Source organism: Cavia porcellus, unplaced genomic scaffold, assembly GCF_034190915.1.
Source record: "Cavia porcellus strain 051 isolate PalLab524CR breed Dunkin Hartley unplaced genomic scaffold, mCavPor4.1 scaffold_17, whole genome shotgun sequence".
Taxonomy (NCBI): Eukaryota; Metazoa; Chordata; class Mammalia; order Rodentia; family Caviidae; genus Cavia; species Cavia porcellus.
In genome coordinates, this window is record NW_026947500.1 from 4,630,885 (window position 1) to 4,654,976 (window position 24,092).

The window sequence follows — 24,092 nt, forward strand, 5'->3', positions numbered from 1 at the left end:
TAACTTGCCTGGGGTACATTTTTTGCTGAATGCAGACATCCCAGTCATTTCAGAGCCCATCCTTCTGTTGTCTCGTTGGGCTCTCTGTATGCTTATGAAAAGAACCACCAAGACAGACATTTCACTTTGGGCAGCAACCTTGCCAGCCTGATCTACTGTGTTGCTAAATCACAGTAAAAAACATTGCCTGACACACCAGGCAGCTGACAACTGTGGGAGGAAAAGTATCAGGCCCATGACCAACAGGAAAATGAAGTGATTAATATGGAAAACACAGAAGAAACATCAAACAGGAAAATGTTGACACTTCCCACACCTTCAGCTGTAAATTTGTTTTCACACTGACTATTAAAGGCTGGATCAAAGTATTGCCACTGTACCGATACGTCAGATGTCTTCCTGACCCTGAGGCAGTTGTGACACTGCAGAGAATATAATTCCTCTTCCCAGAAAGGAGGTGAGGGTATCACAATCATAACTCTGAAGAGATAAAGTTGGGAAACAATCCACATGAACGCCACGGGTCTGTCAGGCCCCAGGAGGAGCCATGGCCCTTGCATTAGGCACCTTGCTTTTACAGCTCCCCCAATGATCTTGTCTAGTGGGTTCTGAGGTCCTGTTCCTCACGCCTTCCCTCAAATACTAGTGTCTTTGGGCTCTAAATCTATGTGTCGCATAAGTCTCTTCTCACTCTACATCTCCATGGGGGGAGTCTAGTAGGGACTAAAAAATTTTCCTACAACTTTCCTTTTCCTAACACCATCATTTTTTTTTTATCTCTTTCCAGAACATCTAGGACCCTCTGAATTGTCTGTCCCACTGGCATTATTTTATCAACTTCCAAACAATATGAAAAACAAGTGTGGTGGCTCAAGCCAGTAATCCCAGAATTTGGGAGGCTGAGACAGGGGGATCGCTATGAGTTCATGGGCTACTGAGTTCAAGGACAGTTTGAACTACATAGCAAGATCATGTCTCAAAAAACAAACAAACAAACCTCACAAAGATACAAACTGAACATCATTAAATTTCTCTACTTTGCATCTCTGGCATCCTCCTTCCTGAATGCAGAGCCTAGCCACACTTGGGTCACCCTCCCGTAATCCATTCCCAGTACGAGCCAGAATAATATGTTTGCACTCTGGGAATGTGGACAGGCCGCTTGGGGTCAGGTAGCGGAATCCAGGTCCTCGTGTATCCATCTGCCCAAGCAGATCAACAAAGGGAGATGGGGTCTCAGCCCAAGAGCCTCTACGCTTACAGAACAGGAAGAGGGGCTGGTACCCCATCTACCAGCCCCAGCCTGCAGAGGCCAAGCAGTAAGCAGCTACAGGAAGAAGTGGGAAGGGCTAGCCTTCTGCTTCTCTGTGTGAGTCACAGAAAACAAACCCAACAACTTCAAGTCCCTAGTGACAAGGGAGCCAAAGACATTTCTGCAGAATAAATCTCAGGTTCTAGCACCTTTTCTAGAGCCCTTGCCCAGATTCACAAACTTCCAAAGGCAAGTCCTGACACCTGACTGCTGGAGCATGAATCCCAGCTGAAGGCCTCACCCACAAAGCCCCTTGATCCATGGTCAAAAGCCAGCAAGTAAATGGGGGTAGAGCTCTGAAACCATAGGCAGGCCATCTCCGGCATATCCAGTAACATCAAGAACAGATGGAGAAGACCTCATTAAGTACTGCATAATGACATGGGGACATGAACCAGTGAAATCTGCATGCTCTCCACTAACCTGACTTCATTTGAATCCTCAGGCTGGATAGGTCTGAGGATATTCTTAAATACCCCACTTCCTACTCCTATGATAGCGCTAGTTTAAGAACTTTTTTCCTACCTACAAACTACTTCCCTTCAAAACATTTCTACACAGTGTTACCAAAGTGATCTTTTAAAACTACAACACCAGTCAGGCATGGGGGTGCACATCTGTAATCCCAGCACTCGGGAGGCTGAGTCAGGAGGACTTCTGTGAGTCTGAGGCCAGCCTGAGCTACACAGCGAGTTCAAGGCCAGGGTGAACTGCATAACGAGACTCTGTCTCAAAAAACAAAGCAAAACGAACAAAAACACTAGTGTTGTTCTTGGTTAGCTCATAGCTCCTGCAACCCAATTGTTAGCAACAATTAACAATTACATGAAATAAGTTATATTAAACCCAAAGGTAATAAATTCTCAAAGACTGTCACTTCCTTTTTAGTGTACTACATTCTATAAATATCTATGCTGTTAAGATCACATACATCTATTTCATCTTCATGGGAATATTATACAATGTTGTGCTACTGCTCATTAATTCCCAATTCCCCATAGCTTGACTGGCCATGATAGAGGATTTTCACACACATATTAGCAAACAGTGTAAGCCACAGATCGATTTTTCTTTTGTTGGTTGTCTAGGCACAAGAAAGTGAAGGATAAAAAGGTAATAAAATGTGCAGTGCTGATAGTAGTTATATTGTGAATAAACAAAAAAACCGAGAAGACAGTCTTCTAGAAAGCATGACTGAATGATAAAAAAATGCTTCCCAAGGGAGAGAAGTTCTGGGATACGATCCAGTGGACGCACTTTCATCGTATACCTCAGTGAAAAGGAAACAAGCTGCCTTCTTTTATCAGTCGTTAACCACAGACTGGCTTTGGATGCAAGAGTTCAGAAAAACCAACAAATACCTGAAGCAATTAGTTACATAGATTTTGCAATGGAGTATTATATGTTTTATTATGATTTGTAAATTATATGCAATACATCCTTCATGTCAGTACCATTTCTAATATGCAAGTTTGTGCACACACAAACAGTTTTCTGGAGAGCTGAGTGTGTGCTCTTAAGTAAAGGATTAGATGTTCCTGCATTTAAAATTTCTCAGTGGTACCCTGCAGTGGCCTGCTTTATGCGTGACTTTAAATCCTCTAGAATTTACCTCTCATTCCTGCCATCGACATGGCAGCCAGGCCCCCCATTTTCCCACAAGTGCATCCGGCAGGACGCCTCTCCTCCAGATTCTCCTGTGGCTGCTTCATGTGTCACTAGGGAATCCCCACTGGTAGTCGCATACGTGCAACCCAGAAGCAGGGCCACTTTTAAGTCCCTATCACTCCTTTCCAGGAAAACTGTGCTGAGACACATTTCATAAAGCTTCTAGGAAGAGCCCGAAGAATCAAGTAGCCAGTGTGGAATGAAGCAGCCAGCGACCTACAGCAACAAGTTCCTTCTCTTGCAGAAAAAGCGCTCCACCCAAGGCCCTCACCCTGTCTCCTGCTTCACTTCCTACTACGTCTCACCTGATGATATCATGGAGAACACACACACACTCTTACCCATTCGTGTCTCAAGCTTTGCTCATGCTATTCCCTCTTCTTGGAATTCTTCCCAAAACCATGTGTGGAAATTATAAAATTCTGTGATTTTTTACAACCTGAATATTACAAAGGAGGATCCAGAGCAGAAAGACCTGGCCCAATGGTTCCAGTGGCTACTTTAGGTCAGAATTGAACAGTATTTCAGCTTCTGCTTCTGGCCCCAGAAATGTCCATGCATATCTCTAATCTAGTCCTGAGAGTCCACTGGACTAAACATGTAACCTTTTCTACCTGCCAAGATGCATAGAATTCCATTTTCCTTGTGATTCTTTATTGTCTGAGACATTTTGTCTCTTTCTAAGGAAGAGACCAGGAAGGAAGAGATTCAATATAATTGCTCAAATATTTGCTGGCCACTTTTTTAAGTATTTACAATGAATGCAATTAGGAAGACATGCCCCGTGTGAGTTGAGATATGTTTCTTTCTCAAAAGGAGTTTATATATAGGGGCTGGTGCTGGGGCTCAGCAGTAGAGCACATGCTTAGCATGTGCAAGACCCTGGTCCCCACACCTGGGTCAAAATCAAAATGATGCAAAACAAACAAACAAAGATATTTATAATTCGGTGGAAAAGAAATAATTGTATAAAATATATCAATGCACAGTATGATTATTAAGATGTAAGAAACATCCAAAGAGATGTTAATGTCTGCTATACTTTTATAAAAAAATTTATAGAATAGTTTCAAAAAATGGTAAAATTTATAGGATACAAAATGGGAGGAAAAGCAAGTACATACTAAGAAAATTACAAACAAAATAAAGACCAGCTCAAAAAGGTTATTTCCAGATGTAAATATTTTAGAGCTAATGGTTTATATGGATCAGTCAATCCAATACATGAGTATCTTTTAGATAAAAGCCATTTGTTTTGTGTTCAATTATAACATTTCACCGTCATTTCAGACAATCAACAACCTTAAACTACTGATGATAATCACACAAAAGACACCTTAAGTGCACCTAGCCCAGTCCCCTCTTGAAGAAGCCAAGGCCCCGAACATTCATTTTCTTATCCAACTTATTTGCCCTGAGGGATCCAGATGCCACCATCTCTCTTTCCCTGAAAAGCCAGCCTTGGAGTCTTCAGCTGCCTTCCCTTCACCCTTCTCTCTTCTCCCAGGGAACGAATAACTGCCGAATCTATGGCTGCTGCTGCAGATACCTCACCCCACTGCATCCTCACCACCGTGCGACTCTTGAGCCCATTCCCACGTCTGGACTGGACAGTCCCAATACTTTCTAACTGCTCTCCTGAAGTCACCTTCTCTTCCAAGCCATTCATCACAATGCCAGAGCTGCCTTTTTTCTGATCCTGCTATTCCTTGGCTGCCAAAGCCTAAAATCCAAGAATTTCTCTAAATTTCCAGCTCTTTGACAATTTGTTATAGTCAGATCTTGGAAACAACCCAAATGCCCACCAACAGAGGACTGGATTTAAAAAACGTGACATTTTTATACAATGGAACTACTCAGCAGCAAAGAACAATAAACTCCAGGGTTTTAGAGATAAATGGACGCAACTAGAAACCATACTTGTAAGCAAAATAAATCAGATTTACATGTGTAAACACCATATTGTCCCGCTAGTGTAAGAAAGAGTAAATAAGATCCAAAATTTAAAAATGATACAGTACAAGGGAAAGAAACTGCTCAAAGGGAAGTTAGATTGTTTGATCAATCTTGGGTGCCTGTGTCTGGTAACCTGAGCAACTATTCTGAAGATAACAATATGCAATAGAACAACCATTGTTAAATTCCTATCATCCTGTTTTGAAATCTTATATCACTATTGTTCTTTATTGTTGTTGTTGTCTTTTTGCTTCTGTTGTTTTTTGATTGTTTGCTTCTTGATATTTTTTCTTTAAAATAATAAAAACAAATTTCCAGCTCTCATTCTTCAATCCATCTTTTCCAGGCTGTTCATCCCCCACATCAACTGCACACTCCACCTGAACAAGGACTATCCCCCCTCCCATAGACATTCCCCACTCTGCCTCCCAGCAAGGGGCTGCCATCTCCCAAAACATTCTTACCTGCCAAGGCTGAGTTTACTCTTCCCATCCTGCCTAGCCTCTCTTCCATTCAAGCTTCTCAGCAATCCAGTTCTTCAGTCATCTTTCACCCCACTTCTCCATTCCCTGCTTCCCACTGCATGTTACTTGTACTTATTTCACAGCATTTAATCTTTGAATTGCAGTTACTGATGTGTCAGCTAAGCCATTAGGTCAGAGCTTCTCAAACTGTAGTCTGGAAACTAGCAGCATCAGCATCATCTGAGAAGTTGTTAGAAATGCAAATTTCCTGCCCAGCCCAGACTTGCTGGATCAGACAGGCAGGGAGAGACCTAGCAGTCTGGGTCCTGGAGCCCTACGGGAGACTCAGGGACACAGAGGACTGAGAAAACCTCTGCACCCGACTGTAAACTCAGGAGGGCAGTGGCCAAGGCAAAGGTTAATTTTTCTCTAGCGCTAGAGGAGAGCATAAAACACAGAAAGCTGGTAAATTTCCCAACACTGATTCAGCAGGATCACACCGTGTGGCAGACCCAAAATCAGAACTCTGGTTACCGTGACTACCAAACTAGCACGCCTTCCAGTATGTCCTCAGTTTCTAATAGTGAATGTGGGGCGTTTGAATATATGCATAAACATGAATGTGGAGGAAAAAAAGGTAAATTCCTAGATTTAAAAAAAACTGTAAAATCAGATAATTTTCCATCAATAACTCAAAAGGATAAATTTAGTTGCCCAAGGAGTCTCACCATGTGATGGCCTTGTCTAAAAAAAGACATTCTGAAGAATAATCAGACGGTGAATTTGTGATTCTAAAACTTCATACAGCATTCACTCTTTAAACGTAAACTGGGGGTGAGGGTGTAGGTGAGTGGTACAGCGTTCATCTAGCACATGTAAGGCCCTAGAGTTGATCCTTGGTACAAAAAAAAAGAAGACAGAGAGAGAGAGACAGAGAGAGAGAGAATTATGTTCCTAGAATGGTTTTAGAGGCAACCCTGGAGGATCGTCTTTTTTTAACATAAGATGTTATGAATACCTTTCTTTTGAGCCTACATTTTTACAATGTACAATATTGGGGGCAAAATCTGGCATGTACTGATTTTTAGATTTCTCACTTACTTTGGGGCTCCTATTTAAAACTGACTGAAGTAGGCTCCAATCTTTGAGGGTTTATTATTTTTCCTTCAATCTTTTAGATCTTTTGGAGGCTTATAACTCCCCCATTACAATTCTCCTTATGAGTTTCATGACGGCAGTCATTATGGACAAGTTTCAAATCCACTTTCCATTTCTCCTGAACTTATGTGTGAAATAATAGTATCATTAACCCTCAAAATATGAAACCTAAAGAAACTTTAAAGGGATGAAAAAGTCTCCAAGCCAGTGAATCCAGATCACAATCAGGAATACTTCAGATTGAGCTCCCGTGAATTAGCAGGACAGGACAGTGAAGACAAGAGACAGGCAGACAGGTTAAAATGCTTCCGCATAAGACAGAAAGCCAAATGACAAGGAAGTACCCAGGGAACAGCAGCCACTTAAGCACCCTCTGCTGAATGACTCTAAATCCAATGTTGTAACAGTAAGCAGCATGTCTGCATTTTTAAGAAATCAAAGCTTCTGTTTGGAAAATGATTTCTGCCAGCCCTGTCCTCTAAGGAGGACAGGGACCAGATGCCTAAAGATCCCAGCAAGACAGAGTTGCTTTTTGTAAGGCTGTGCTGTCTCCCTTGTTCCCCACCCAGCTCTGAGTCTGTGGCCACAGGGCCCACAAGGCCAAATGATGATAATGTCTTATCTCTTCTTGTTCCAGATCACTTGGCTTATGAGTCATGACAGTAAAGCTGTAGTCATTTCTACTAATTGAACACAAGATCATTTTAAAATTTGGCCGATTTTCACAGATCCTCTGAGTTCTTGGCCCCAGAAATCAAGCTACAAGTTTCTGCTGTTCAGAAGTCATCATGTTAAGGGCCTATGACTTAGTAAACAAGCAAATAAGGAGAGATAAATTCTGGGTGTAATCGGGGGAAAGTGTCAGTGTGAACACAGGTTTGGCACAAGAAAGATAAAGAAAAGCTTTGAATGTTTTGCTTTGCTTTGGTGTATTAAAATAATGCTGTGTGAAGTGTTTATCCTTCATGCTTACCCTGTGCTTAATTACTATGCAACAGTTCTAACATCTTGAAACAGATTAACCATGTGGCTTGGTTTGGTTTGGTTTGGTTTGGTTTGGTTTGGTTTGGTTCGGTGGTTGTTTTGGCGTAGGGATCTCAAGCATGCAAAGCACAATCTCTACTGCTGGGCTAAATTCCAGCCTTTGTTATCTGACTGCAAAAACAAACTCTCCAGGCCTGTCATCAGGTCCTAAGGCTGAACTCTGGGCGCATTACTTGACCTACTGGGAACTAAACCATACACATGCCTACATGGACCATTCATGGGGCCAGACATGCTGGGATGGACCGCACAGTCTTCACAGGAGGACTGAGCCCTCGCTAGGAACCAGAGCATGAAGGCTGCATGGGCAGCCCATCACATACTAAGTCACCAGCCAGCACCTAATTCAGGAGCATCTTTCTGACCTATCTGGCCAAGTAATCTGATCTTGGAAGGTAACTGTCCACCCACAAGTCATAAAAGATTTGCCTATAACTAAAGCCATTCCTTGCAGTGCTTGTGTGTCTGTAAACAAGCACAGGAACAAGAACTCCTAATACTACTGGAATTTAGAACAAAATATAAAAGAAAATCTATAAGAGTAGTAAAAGGAGTGATTTAGTTTTCAAATATTTTCCTTCTGTTAAGCCAGGTCAATACTACTATCTGTTTTACTTTTAGATGCTTTAAAACGAGGTGAAATAAAAGTTTATACAGAATTTGTTTCCTTCACTAGAAAAAAAAATTACAAGCTTAATTATTTTGTACAGAAGACAGGAGGTTGACTTGGGAGCTCTTGTAACCGGTCTACCATCCTTCCAGCAGTAAGAATAAGCAGAGTATTCTGGGCAGTATTTTCAGTTTCTGCCTTTTTGTGTTCAATGCTAAGGGTCAAACCCAAAGCTTCCCACATACTGGGTTAGCACTATACCACTGATTTATGCTCCCAACTCTCCAAGTTTCCCATTTAATGAAATTCAAAGGAAAATGGATACAACTTTGAGACCAAACTCAGAGGTAAAAAGGTTCAGAATCACTTAGGTAAACAGCGGGTTGCCTCCCTAATCTAAAAACTAAAGGAGTTAGAGGGATACAAAATGTACAGTGAACCCTGGGAAAGTGACAAGGGGAGGAATTGTCTAAGTGGGGAAGGCAGAGGACACTGTTAATCTTGCATCACAATTTGAAACCCATATTGTTTTCATCGCTCTCTTTAGTTTGGCTATATTGTGTTCCAGTTTGTCTACTTGTACTAGATTTGAGGGCACGGACAGCTATCCCAAAGATAGCAGGATATACTACGGTAACCATTTTTAATTTCCTATTAAATTAATCTGAAACCCTATATTGCTTTCACTGCCTTGTTTTGACTGATTTTATTTGAATCTGTCTTGTTCTATCACCATCTTGATTGACTGATTTTATTCGAATCTTTTATGTTCGATCAAATCTGAGAGTATAGGCAACTACTCTGAAGACAATAAGACTATTGTCTTATTGTCTATTTGACTATTACCCTCTTTTGAAGTCCTACAATGTCTCCAATGTTTTGTTTTTATTGATTTTGTTCTGTACTGTTATGTTCAATTTTATTGTACCTGATGATAGGGGGAATTCTATTGAAGATAACAGGAGACATCATGGTAACCAGTGTAGATCACTTTTTATTGTGGTTTTAAATCATGTACTATGTCCATCCTTTTGTTCTGATGATCACATTTTGTTTCGTTTTGTTTTTAATTTTTATTCTCACTTGGTTTTATTCTTTTCAAAATTAAAATAAGTTCAAAGGAAAATAAAAGTCAAAAATTATTCTTCACTTCTTATCTGTTATTAAACTTCCAAGGGATTTTGCAGAAGTAGATGGCAATAAATCTCTCAAGTGGCTATCTCAGGATTAAAGTATTAAATGCCACACCAAAAAAAAGTTATATTTTAATAACTTTTATAAAAAATAAGGAAAAACAGAGTTAACACCTAAGTAGTAATTTGCTTTTTATCATTCCCAATAAATAAATAAAGATACTTAAAGAGAAAAGGAGGGAATATAAATATATAGAACAATAGTTTTCTAATATCTTTAAACACAAAATTTAAATCATTGAAAATTTAAATAAATATAATGCAAAGTATAAGATAAATATATGAGTTCGTATGATATGAAATAAATACCTTGAATAAATAAATGGAATGAATATATCTGTCTGTTACACAGAAGAATTCCAAACAACTTTTGTAACTACTCTCCTCACTAGGAAGTGGAGCATAAATCCCCATCTCAAAAATGCGATTTCTTCCCAAAAGAGTACAGTGTTGATACAAGGGGAAAACAACTTGACATTAAAGAAACATTATAAAAACTACTCAGCCAGATGACCAAAGCCAAAGTCAACCCTAATAAGTCATGCGGATCACAGTCATCCTTGATATCAGCTAATGAGAAAGGTATTTTACCTCTGTGGTTTTCCTCCCCAAGTCTATAATCCCAGCCTAATTATAAGAAACATGTAAAACCCCAACTGAGGAACATTCTGCAAAAGATCTAACCAGTACTTCTCAAAACCGTCAAGGTCATCAAAAACAAGAGCAGCCTGAAAAATCACAAGATTCAACAGAACCCCAAAGAAGATGACTATTCAATGCAATATGGTATCTTGGATAGGAAGCTTAGGTAGAAAAGGCATGTTAGGGAAGAATTAAGGAAATCTGAATGAAGTATAAACGTTATATAATAGTGCATCAATGTGGGCTACAAACTGTAACAAAATGTACCATACACCAAGGTAAGATGTTAGTAATAGAGGAAACCAGGTATCCCTTGGGAATTTTCTACATGCAACTTTTCTATAAACGTAAAATAAACAGATGATTTCTTAAAAAGATAATATGTAAAAGTATATTTTTTAATGAGATGCTGTGATTGAATATGAAATTCAAAGAAGCTCCAGAATTCTGCTTTCCTTACCTTATTAGCTACTTGGGTTCCAGACTGCCTGCCTCAGTCAGTTTAGGCTGCTATGACAATAACACCTCAGACTGAGTAGCATATAAACAACAGAAGTTTATGTCTAACAAGTCTGGATGCCAGGAAGTCCAGGATCAAGGTGTCAGTAGCTTCAGTGTCTGTGGAGGGCCATTTTTTCATTGTAACTTCATATGGCAGAAGGACTGAGGGATCTTTAGAGACTCTCACTCTCTCCCTCTCTCTGTCTCTCTCTCTATATATATATTTCCCAGTACTAGGGATTGAGCCCAGAATGCTTCCACTGAGAGACACAGTCACAATAAATCACTAAGTTGCCCAGGCTAATCTCAAACTTGTAATTGTCCTGCTCAGTCGGGCCCCCTTTGTACGGGCACAACTCACATTCATGTGAGCAAAGCCCTCATAACTTAACCACTTTTCAAAGGCCCTTTCTTCTAACACCTTCAGTCTGGGGATGAGGACCTCACATATGAATTCACATAAATATTGAGACCATAGTAATGCTGCTGAAAAAAAGAGCAGTTTGAAAATCCAGAAAAACTGGGCCATACTATCATTATAAAATACCAGCTTGGGCTGGGGATTTGGTTCAGTGGTATAAGCACCTGCCTGACAAGTGTAAGGTTGCGAGTTCAATCCCCAGTACAAAATAAAATAAAATAAAATAAAATACCAGCTCACTTCAAGTGGCCTGGTAGGATTCTGATACTTAATTCAGAGTTGCTTTAAATGATTGCTTTAAACCACCAAGCTCCGTGCATGTGGAACTACATCTTGGGCTCTCTAGCCAATGCTGAGCATTCCGTGGCCATCAAAAACTCTGTGGCTGATAGATTCTCCAACACTAGCATGAGAAAGGACCACTGCAAATACAGAATGAAGGCTTTCACCACCAACTTAGCAACCTTCCTTGGCAATGGATCTGCAGAAATTACTTCATCATTAGTCAAAGCCATCCCATGTCTTCTGGTGAGACGAGACAGGACAAACATCTCGACATGCATTTCTGGCCTCCATGTGTCTCGCAGAGTGATACATGCCATCTTGTTCCTACTACCTCACTAACCACTACTTCTGGTAGAATTCAAAAAAGGATATTAGCAAGAGTTTCCCAAAACTAATCACATTTAGATTACATTATCCTCATGTGGGTTGATCCATTCCATCACAGATTACTCACCCACAGGACAAATATGGTGCAACTGAATCAAGTCCTCACAAGCTCCCTGAAATGAAAGGTGATTTTCACATAGGAAGCTACAGAGTTTCTTTCTCATCAGTTGAGAGCTGCATTTGTTTCCAACTGCAATAGTATCACAGCAGTGGGTCACTGGCATGTCACATCTGTGAAACCAGAGAAAAACAATAAATTAGAAAAACAGACAAAATGCTTAGGAACCTAGGGTTCACACCAATATCAAATATGTAAGACATTTATTTAGCTAGTAGTTAATGGCCCCTACTATGAATCAGGCACATCACTACGTTCATGGAGCTCGTACGAAAACCCAATAAACAAAGCATTGAAGTATTTCAGATAGTAGAAGTGCTAGAAAGGAAACAGCCTGAGGTGAAAGACTAGAATGGGATGGGGTGGTAGACAGAGCCATGTAGACTGAGAGAAGGAGAAGCCTTCAATAGCCAGGGAAATCCTCTCCAAGGAGGTGACATCTGACCATTTTCAAATGACTAAAAGCCAACCAGGTGGGGAAGGGTGCTCCAGGTAAGGCGAAAGCCACAAAAGCCACAACGCAAAGGCCAAGGATGGAACCATAGTAGGTGTGTTCAGTAAAAGGAAGACCAAATTCAAATGAGGTCACATAAAGGTTGAAGAAGACATAAAACCCAACATACTTGACAACATGGAGCTAGTTCCCTAGGTAGGCTCCAAGATCAGAGCACAAGGAATCAGGCCTGTGAATGACACATAATGAGGCAAAGAGCAGACTCTGATTACCAAGTTTCACGTTAGAATTTGCATCCGAAAAACATCAAGGCTACCATGCAACGTGGCCTGGGACCAACAGCCTAACAGACCTGATGCTGATCAAGGAACATAGGCGTCTAGACTGGGCAGAAAGAACCCACAGGAGGCATTGTGCAGACACATGGTCAACAAAACTCCAAGGAAACTTTCAAAATCCCATTTTGAACCTCATCCCCCAAGATTCTCAAGTTAGTAGGTATGTCATGAGACTAGGGCTCTATAGTCTACTAAATTCCCGAATTATTTTGTTTAGCCACACTTTTAGAACTACTGTGATGGAGAAGAATGGAGAGAAAGACCTTCTGAGGAAGACAGGCATCAAAAGAATCCTATCCTCATGAAAAAACAGAATCAAGGACTCACCTGAGTCACACAAGTACTAAAAAGTACTAACTGTACAAAATAACAGAAAAGAGAGACATTGTGTAACTATGTATATTCCCTTCCTCCCAACCACATCCCCAAATTCAGAACCACGATGACAGCTGAAAGAATAGAATCAGGCAAATCTCATGGTTCACAATGAGAGGAAGAAATAAAAAAGCTCGGGTCCCACATGAGCAGCGTGATGTAATGACAAAGGCCTAACACCCAGCAGAGGGGGAGGGTGAGCCCTAACTGGAGTGTTTGCCGATTTCTGTAGTGTAAATATTCCCACCATGGGGAATTTTGAGATCCCAATATGACATTACTAGTACCTGCAGTTTGGAAAGATGTATGTAGTAATTACAGTATTTTCATTATACAAAAATCAGAGACATAAATAACTTCAAGAGCAAAGACAGAAATAAAAGTAATACAGCAATTAGTAAATTACAGGGTGTGGAATTTATTGGTTTTATTTTGAATATAGTCTAATGTAAGTTTAAAATCTCAACCAGGAATTTTAATTTTAATTACTTCATATAATTCCTGAAAACTTAAAAGTCAACTCAACATGACTCAGTTCTACCACATCAGTTGTAAAAGCTTCAAAAGACATGTGGACATGTGGTTTTACAAATTTTTATTTCTTTTGGATTATTCTCAGAGGACAAATTACCTTAATCAAAATTTGTCTATATTAAATATATTGCCAAGTTTCCTTCCAAAATTATTATAACAATTCTATTCTGCCACAAAATATTAGAATTTTTCCTGTTTTCACTCAGATCTGTTGGGCCTGAAAGATTAATAAATAATACTTTGTTTTAAAAAAAATCAAAAACAAACAATTGGCTGGCTTTCCACCACCCAGCTCTTACGCTCTTCTTCCCTGCAACAAAGATTCAGCAGCATCTCTGCAAATCTGGGACTGAGATGAGAGTTAGAGGCTTCACTCCATTCATGGGCCGAGCTTTAAGGTACTTACTGCCTACAACAGCCTAACAGGTAGTTCCCTCCCCGCAGAATAACAGGATTCTGGCTGTATTTCCAACATGCTTCCCTTGCACTTTTAAAAAATATTTTTGACAATCACTGTAATGTTAGGACCAAAAATAGAGTTCATTCCTGTATCTTGTACCCACACTTAACATTAGTTTATATAGTTTTACTTCAAAGTGGGAATAAAAAGTGACATTTGAAAGACAGGATTTAAAGCTCACTTTCTATGTGTTTTTTTCTACTATTAGACCTTTGACCAAATTTCTCCTTTTTGACTTTGCTTCTGCATAACATCACAGCCCCGTACATCTGAAGCTATTTTCCTGCCCTACATAACAGCCCCCCAATCCCAACCTGCCTACTTGTTTTTCTTATCTGAAGGACATCTGTATCAGAACATGAGTAAAAAACACTGCATAAAACAGCCAATGAAATGAGAGAGCCGCTGATACAGGATGCCAGACGGTCAACTGTGTGTGCGTGTGTGTGTGTGTGTGTGTGTGTGTGTGTGTGTGGTGTGTGTATATTAAAGAATGAGTAGTTAAATAGTACAAATGAAACAAGTGAATCACTAACCACAAAAGTCTTCTAACCCATGAATAAAATTAATCACATCATCTTCCTACATCCACTAAGGGCACCCTTTCATTCAGCTCCTGCCTATTATACACAAAAATGCCCACAGAGTCTGAGAACTCAAGGACCTCATTCTCTCAGAAAGACAGACAATAAACAAAACCATTGCAAGTCCAATGACTCTAGCTTCATAACACATACAAAATCCACCCAGATAAAAGCAGTATAAACCAGACGAGATTGTTAAGAAGATCCCAGGCAGGCACTAATAGCTCCCTTATATCTTAATTCCCCCAAACTTTGTTGATTAGCAACCGTTTAAACAGTATTAAGATCAACTCCAAGATAAACTAGAGGAAACATCACTTCCAACTGCTTTTGATATTTCACAGCATTGCCTTTGGTAACAACACTCAGCCCCAGGCTCTTCAGAGAGAATTCACACAGATGTTCTCTATGACCCTCTGCATCTGATTCTCCCCTCTCTTCTTACCACTTTCCTTCTCTCCATACTTACTCCGGTTCTCCTTCTTCCAAATATGCTGTCTATAAAAGCCTATCTCAAAAAAAAAAAAAAAAAAAAAAGAGCACTGTTGAAATCACATGTTTAGGTTCCTGGTTTTAGCACAGAGTTTGTAAGCTGATGACCTTAGAAGTCTCCCACCTCCACCACCCCCACAAAGAGCCAACTTTTGGCTGATTTTCTTTTGTGCATCACAGGTTTTCAAAAGGGGCTGAACTCCCGATCCAAAATGCAAAAAAAAAAAACACTGACTATAAAAGAAGACATTTGACTCATCCAGAGAACAGTCCAGGATTACAAGCCAGCAGCAGCAGCAGAAACTTGGGGTTCAGGAGCCCTTACAGGCTCAGAATCAGCTTCCAGCTTCCGCGCTGCCCACCTCTGATGTAACCTGGGCCCTCATTTAACATACTCAACCCAGTGTGGTCACAGCAATTGTTAAAATATTGAAGAGTTTTGTTCCTAATTGGCAAATAGTGCCTTGGTCTCCTCAGACCTTCCCAGGATCCCTGCCCCAACCTCGTTACAATCAAGTGTAACACCCTGGTCTAGCGGAAGAGTCTTCCAGTCTGTCCTGTCCCAGTGCTGGACATTAACTTCCCACCCCTGAACATAACCGTGCACTAATATGACTTCCTTGGCCGATCTGTACTATGACTAAAGTTAAGTCAAACTTTTATCCCTAAGGACAAGCACAAAATGGGAACAGAAACTGAAAAACATTAAGAAAGGTGCCAACGCAGGCTACTTCCCCCCCCTTCTCCCTCCCCTGCCCTCCCCTCCCCTTGCCCTCCTTTGTCCTTCTTTGAACTAGGGATTGAACCCAGGGCTGTCACACTGAGCTATGTCTCCTGACTTTATCATCATCATCATCATCATTAGTTTTAATTTTGAGAAAGTTTTGTTAAATGTAGAGGCTGGGTTCAAACTTTCAATCCTTCTGCCGTGACCTCCCAGATTACAGGCCACATACTCAGCTGTAGGCTGTTTTTGCTAAAGAGGAAAGAAACGTCCTTTGATGAGGCTGCCTGCAATGGAACCCCAACTCTGCCATGACCTAGCCACACTATCTCAAACTACACTGCCTGTAAAATGGATTTAATAAGATTACCTAAGTTACAGAGTTTCTTTGAGCATGAACCATGCACCTTTATAAAATGTTCAAATAGTGCCTGTCACAAAGTAAGCACCATGTGCATCACTATGTTTATTCAATAAATTTTTTAAAATTAAGCAAGTTTTAAAACCTAAGCAAGAAGGATTTTAAAAAAGACCTGTGATAGTATGAAGCAGTTACATAACATTTACTATTGTTTAATAACCCAACTAAAACATCTGGGATCCAGACTTTATACTGCGCTGTAAATGTAGAAAATTGATGTACTAGAATTCATTCCCACTGAAGCCTACAATGTGATTTGTATGATTCCTTTTCTAATCACAAATGTCACAGGCTTCTAGAAAGCTAAAGTCATACATATCTCATTTTAACTGTGTAGTCATTTTTAGCCACACCCTTGCAAATACATTTTATTTGTGGTGTTAAAACTTAAAAGGGATTGTAAACACAAGACCAGGTCTTGCACAGCTACAGCTTTTCTCTTTACCACTATGACTCACCCTAACTGCATGTGTAAGGAGCCATATCTTATGTGCTGGATCCTCCAGCACAGACTTTAGTAAACACCTGGGGTGGACAGGAAACTGTGAAGTCCAACAGCTGGCTTGATCAAAATTTGTTTTACTTACTAAAGAGACATCACAAATTGCCCTCAGTCATAATTTAAATAGGTCCTACTACACTGCTAAAGGAGACAAAACTTGTATTTGTTACTAGTGTTGTTGCTGTTAGCTATTCAGTGGAGGAACTATTCACAGCAATAATTCCTTTCCCTATTCCCACTTCTTGATAGCTAAACCTCATAATGACCTTACAAATGAATTTAAGTAGCTCCCAAACCGGCCATCAAATAGTAATATATTAGACTTTTTCTAGAGGAGATAAAATTTACTAAACACCACCTGGCTGTGGCTTTTTTACTCTCTCTAAAAGTACATTTCTCTGAAGCAAGAAGAGACTCAAGCCTTATTTAGTGAGAAAAAGTATAGCCTCCCATACACTTATTATTAAAATATTAAAACCTTGTAAGAAAGATGAAGAGACTTTTGTGGATGAATGGTAGGGGTGACAGCATAACAATACACTTTAATGCTACTGAGCATGCACTTCAAAATGTTTAGCATTGTAAACTTCATGTTGTATTTTAACAGAAAATAAACTGTTTAAAACCTTGCAGAAATTCAAGTAAATTAATTTTTAACTATAATTTTAAATTAGGAAACACACTACATAGACAACTTCCAAAGAACAGAATTCTCTACCTAGTCATAAATGCAGCACTAAACCTAAATGAAAGTGTAAATATTTGGCACTTATTGTATAAATATTCTGACACCAGAGGCAAACATGGGAAAGATACATTTTCCTCACAGCCTTCACTACCCACACTTTTTACATGGAATGTTGTGTTGGATCTTTAAAAGCCAGGGTGAGAGAGTATACAATCAGTTAAAGGACCCCCAAGCAACCCTGAGAGGCAGTGTACAAATGTGCTTGCAGATGGCATTACAACACTGACTCCTGAAAGAGATCCCTATTCAAATAGGCAACATGTAAATGCAGTGTCTGTTAACACAAACTGTAGATTCCCTACTTTCCCTATGTTTTCCCTGCACTGACATTAAACACACACATTTAACATACATGTGAGTACCTAGTCTCCAGGGCCTGGGTGGCCAACTAAGGGTTAGCAACTGAAAATGGCAGGCCTGGCTGACAAGTGAAGAGAGCTCCCTATTCTGGGGGTAGACTAGAGATCACAGGCAGAATCTCCTGTGCTCCTGAAGATTTCACTTGCATTTAGTGCTTCATGAAGAAAATAAAGACAACCATAATCCAAGTTTAGAAGAAGCAAACATAGGCATGACCTAGATATGGTGGGCATCCCCAAATCCTATCCGCTTGGAAGACAGCACTCTGCCATCTGCCATTCTACAGTCGGGAGAACAAGCCCCCTAACACACGTCCTGCTTCCTCTGGCCCTCGGCCCCCTGGCCTTGCGCCAAGCCACCCTCACCCCACCTCTGAGTCATCACATCACATCTGGGACCCTGCAGCGAGCAGCTGTGTGGCCACACACCCAGGACCGAGCGTAGGGCCGGCTGGCTGTAAACCTTGGAAGGCAGCACTTCCTGGTTGGTCGGGGATGCTGGTGCCATCGCGACCGCCGACCCTGTCACACCACAGCGCGCGCGAGCCCAAGGCGCGCTAGACAACCGGGAGACAGACGGGCTCACTGGGGCCAGTGCACGCCCCAACATCCGCCAGGAGCCAGCACAGCTCTGAGCTCCAGGCAGTCGCCGCCCCTTCTGCCAAAGCGCGCGCCGAAGTGGCCGGCGTGGACTCCTCGGGAATCGAGCCCGTAGGCGGGCGCAGGAAACCCTGGGGCGGCACGGGGCTCGCCGCCCACGCAGCTGCTCAGATCCGGTCGGAGTTAGGCTGGGAGCGGCCGGTGCGCGGGGCTGGAAGGAGGAGGGACGGAGGCCGGCATGGCGGAAATGCGCCCCCGCGGGAGCGCACGGCCTCGCGGCTCCTACCTGCCGGCGAGGGGGCGCAGTCACCCGCACGGTCGGTCGAGGCGGACTCTCGGGCGTCTAGGTCGCCGCGGGCCGGGCTGCAGGCGCTGGAGTCGGGGAACAAGCCCGCGGGACCGAGCGCCCTGCGCTGCCGCCCGGAACTGGCCGCCCGGCTGCGCAGGGGTGGGGCGAGGCGGCGCCCGGGTCCGGCTGGTGGCGGCCGGCAGGGGACTGCGCGCGGCTGCGCCTCTGTGCCGCCGGCTGCTTTGTCTCACTTCTCTCCAAGTTTCCTAACTCCAGCGTCGCAACCCAGGGAATGCGCCCTAGCGCTGTTATTCTTAGGAGGTGCCCACGCTCCGCGCTGAGGGCTGGTTGCCGCTACTGGCCGCCTTCATAAGCGAGCACACGGTGAATCTGCGGGGGAAATATGTGGCCCCGGGTGGCGCATTGAAGTAGGTGCCTCCATGATGTTATCTGCGTGCCACTGTTATCGCCAATCTCCAGACGAAGAAACTGGCCGGAAAACTGAAGTAACCAACCCAAAGTCACCCACTTAAGATGGCAGGAGATGACAATTTGTGCCTTGATGTCTCTTAAAAGAATCGTAGCATAAAACTATAAATTGGGACTGAAACATGGGAAAAGTTCCCATTCCACTCGTCCAGTTTGACCATTTTTAACCCAAGTTGGACAGAAACTTCAGGAAAAGAGAACGAGTTGTCACGTGGCTTGAATACCCAGCCCTTTGGAATGGGGTTTTGGATTTAAGCCATTTCTAACCTCATTGCGCAATGTCGCATCCCACCAAAGCTAAAGGGAATGAGGACCTCTCCATACGCCCAACTTTTAATGTGGTGCACTTTAAAGCTTTGAGTGGCTATTACACAGCCGAGACTGGCCGACTTACATAACGTCTTACTGCACACATGGCACTACATAAAATGAAAAATGTAATATTTCAACCCCAAATCGGAGAAGGGGTGAAATTATAGTCTGGAATTCAGTTTTTTTGTAACCTATAGTTCTCGGGTTCCCTGGAGTGCATTTTTTTCTCTTGAGCACATCTTTTCTTAATGATGGGAGAGTCACACAGCCATCACTCTTTCCATGTTGACAGAAGTAATTGATGTCTTTTAAATCCTATGATACTAGTGGGTTTTTACAATTAAACACATGGCCCTCTGCGCAAGGAGAGTATTGCCTAAAAGGAGTTTGGCAAGGTTACCACAAGCATGTTACTGAAAGCCAAACTACCCTCCTGCGCCCCTCTTTCTCAAGCTTTATTAGTCACAGATGATTTGATAAGTATTATGCACACAAGTGACTGCACTGTTAAAAGCCTGCCTTTAGAAAGTACAGTGCTTTTGGGTGAGAAGCAGCAGGCTGTAAAATTGCACCCTAATTTCTTAAGGGTCATCACTAAAACATCTGCTATTAACGAATGACAATAGGTCTTTCTATTAATTCTAATTAAAATGTAAGAAAATGCCCTCAAAATAGCTGAATTTCTGCCTCACTACGGAAGAGGAATAAAATATAAAAATGCCAAATGGGGCTTCAAAATGAACATAAACTATGTGGTCTGCCAAATATAAATTTTCAAAATAGTGCAATTGTGTAGGTAATTATTTCTACGTTCCTGAGAGATTTTGTGATTTTTTTTTCTTTTCCAGAGTTGTCAAGAAAAATTCTATTATATATCTACTTCAGTATGCATAACATTTATGTCAGACAAGTGTTATTCTAAATCCTTATCTTTTCTTCTAATTATAAGAATATGCATTTGTTATAATTTTTACATGTATATGTTACAAAAATCTTTTGTTAATGAAAGTTATCCATGATCCTCACATACACATTGCTAACATTTTGGTATATTTCTTTTTAATTATTTTTCTATACTTAAGATTTATTTAAAATTTGGTCTCACTGGATATCTATAAATTGAGTATTTTTAATTGTCATTAACGATCTGCATGTAATTATATTTTAATTGTATTAAAATGCAATTTTTAATGGTTGAAGAATAGTGTATTACCATTTCTATTTGTTGATCTATTGGGATTGATAGCTTTTGGAATATTTTCAACTTTTTTGCAGTTTATAAATCATGTAAGAGTAAACACTGGATTTATCATTTTTGTTGAAATCTCTTAATTCTTCGGATAGATTCTTAAAAGTGGGTCAGTATTTATAAACAGTTTTGAGATTCTGTGTTGCTGCAAACTTACTTGCCGTAACCGTAACTAAGTATTGTCTTTTTATAACTTGAAAGGATGATTGCATCCAAGTCATATTTTGTTGTAATCTTCATTTCTTTGACAGTTAGTAATGTTAATCACTATTTTTCATTCTAATGATTCTGTGCTTCATTTACAGAGAATGATCTGTACATATCCATTGCCTACTTTTTCCCGTGGTGAATACTCCTCTTTCTCCTTCATTTCTAACAATGTCTTCAGTAAGAATGGCACTCTAAAATTTATATATATGGTCTATAAAATTTATATGCCACGTGTTACTCCTCCAGATTTTTTGTCCAGGTATCTTTTATATCTTGCATTCAGGTCACCTAGCTCAATTTTGGGATGCTGCCATCTATCCTCTTTTGTGGTAGTTCCCTTTTCTTATTAAGAATTATCTCTCCATTCATGGGAATTGTCCTGGCAGGAGAGCAGCTTCTGGCAGCAACCCAATGGAAACGGTGGATCCACTTCAAAGAATGAGGGAGCTAAGGGTGTTTGAGGTTGGGCTCCACTGAGTAGAGGCAGTAGTGACCTTAGCAGTAGCTTTAGTGACCAGTCAGAGGCTGTTTCTGGCTTGTTGGTTTTATTCAGCTAGTGGGTAACCTGCTTGGGTCCTGCTGTTCACCACTTCCTGTCTATTCTAAAGGCCAACGGTAGTCCTTTTCCTTCAGATACTGAAAATCTGTATTCATTGCTTGTGTTGAAACCTTCACTTACACAGTTTTTGTCACCCTTGAATCTTTCAGTCTGCCAGATTAACAACCATTAATGTCATTCATTCATTTATAAACATTTACTAGCTGATATAAAATTAAGTGATCACTGCACACATGTTAGTGGAGAGACACAAGATATTTTATCCTAAATCTTCCTGTGACATAAATCACTTTAGCCTCAGTGACAGAATGTAAGATGAGTACAATGTATTTAGGATCAAATTTTTTTGAAAATAAATTTACAGTGGAAAACAGGAAAAAAAATCTCAAGACAGAATGAGGAATAGAATGAGCACATATTGCCAAGGAATATAGAGGTATCATGTTTCCACATCCTCCTTTTTGCTTGTTGGATTTCATTCATGGATTCATAATTTGTCCCATTAACAGTCAGTTTTTGGATCATCTACCATGTGACACATGATGCCTACCACCTCAACTGCAACACCAAGCAGCCTTCTTAATCACGTATATAACAAGTCCCTGTGAAACTCTTTTCATATCCAACAGTCCCAAAGTAATCAAATTCCATATACCTAACAAATGGTGTTGGGAAAATCATGCTGAAAATTGAAAGTAGAATGACTAATTTAAATATGATTTTTTAAAAATATGATTTTAATGCATGCATACTTTTTTAATTTTTATTTTTGGAGCAACTTCTGGTAAGATAGTGAGTAGTGTGGTGAGCAGCAGAGAAAGAGCCTCTCCAAGAATTGGTGTCCAGACACTGGAATAGAGCAATACAAGGAAGACAAGGAGAAAGAAAGGGTTGTTTCTTCACTCTGTTGGTTGTTTATGGTGCTGAGCAGAAGCTTTCTAATTTGATATGATTCCATTTGTTGATTCTTAATGTTATTTCTTATGCCATCAGGGATCTGTTCAGAAATGCCTTGCCTGTGCCTATGTCTAAATGTTTCTGTTTTAACATTTAAATCGTTGATCATTTTGATTTTACTTTAGTACATGGTAGGTCTACTTTCAATTTTCAGCATGATTTTCCCAACACCATTTGTTAGAGAGGCTATTTTCTAGTGAATGTTTTTGGCCCTTTTATGAAAGATCAGAAAGCTGAATGTGCTTGGGTTGTTTCTGCATTTTCTATTCTATCCCATGTGACTGTTTTATGCCAGTAACTTTTTAAATTAATTTCAAAACTGGGAATTTGATATCTCCTACATCGCTTTTATTATTCAGGATTGTTTTTGCTGTTTTAGATTTCTTCTGCTGCCATTTTAAGATTGTTTTACCTAGTTTTGTGAGAAATGATGCTTGTATTTTGCCTGAGATTGCGTTAAATTAGTATATACATTCTGGAAATGTGTTCCTTTTGACTGTACCCTTTTTGTTGATCCAGGAACAGGAGATATTTTTACATTTTCTGATGTTCTTTGCACTCTTCTTTTTTGGAGTACTGTACTTTTTATTGTTGAAGTCTTTCACTGGCCTGGTTAGATTAATATCTAAGTATTTAACTTTTTACATTTGTATAAATGGAAATGTTTAAAAATTATTTCTCAATAAATTTATTATTGGTATACAGGAACACTATTAATTTTTGTGTGTTGATTTTGTATCTCACTACATTGCTAAATTTGATTATTAATTATAGAAGTCTTTTGGTCTCCTATAAGTCTTTTTTGGGTGTTTCATGTAGAGAATCATGTTGCCTACAAAGAAAGATTATTTGACTTTTTTATTTCTGATACATATGCTTTTGATTTCTTTCTATTGCCTGATTGCTCTAGCTAAGTTTTCAAGTACAGTACCGAACATACTGGTGAGAGTGAACATACTGGTCTTATTCCTGATATAAGAGGAAAAGACTTCAGATTTCTCCCCCATTTAGTGTAATGTTGGCAGTAGATTTGTCATAATTCGCTTTAATCAGTCTGACATAAGCTTTTTCTATACCTATCTTCTTCAGGGTTTTTATCAAAAATTGCTAGATTTTTCTCAAAGGCTTTTTCTGCATGTTTGGGATGATCGTGTGATTTTTATCTTGGCTTCTATTTATGGGATAAATTATATTTATTGATATGTATACATTAAACTATCTTTGAATCTCTAGAATGAAGCCTGCTTAGTCATGATGTATGATTTTTTCATGGTTTGTTGCATTCTGTTTACCAGTATCTTACTGAGGATTTTTCTGTGTATGTTTAAGAAGAGCTTGGCCTGTAACTCTCTTGCTTGGTTGCATCCTTGTTTCGGTTTGGAATCAGAGTAGTGCTAGCTTCCAGGAATGACTTTGGGAATACTCCTTCCCTTTTGATTTCATTAAACAGTTTTGAGGATTAAACAATCCTTTGGAACTGGGGTTTTTCCTCAGTTTTTATTATTGCCTTGATTTCATTATTGCCTGTGACTATATTATTTAGGGTTTTTAGAAAATCTTAGTTCAGTTTTGGTAAATCATATGTATCTAAGAATCTACCCATTACCCAGGATCAAACTAATGTAGTAGAATATAAAGGAAAAACACCTTTATTCTAAAGATGTGGAGAGAACTCCA

The 24,092-nt window shown here is 40.2% G+C and overlaps 1 protein-coding gene across 8 annotated transcripts in view; it reads right to left on the reverse strand.

The window, feature by feature from the left end:
- Pld1 (phospholipase D1) overlaps positions 1 to 18,774 on the reverse strand; it is a 233,157-nt gene extending 214,383 nt beyond the window's left edge. For 6 of the 8 annotated variants that reach the window (XM_023562262.2, XM_063227160.1, XM_063227169.1 and 3 more), the window contains exons 1-2: positions 18,637 to 18,774; positions 11,709 to 11,872 (exon numbers count right to left, since the gene is read on the reverse strand). The gene's annotated coding sequence lies outside the window, so the exon portion shown is untranslated. Of the gene's footprint in view, positions 1 to 11,708; positions 11,873 to 18,179; positions 18,326 to 18,636 lie in introns of those variants that run through there. The other 2 variants (XM_063227162.1, XM_063227166.1) reach the window with 2 other exon arrangements.
- Between the last annotated feature and the right edge of the window lie 5,318 nt (positions 18,775 to 24,092).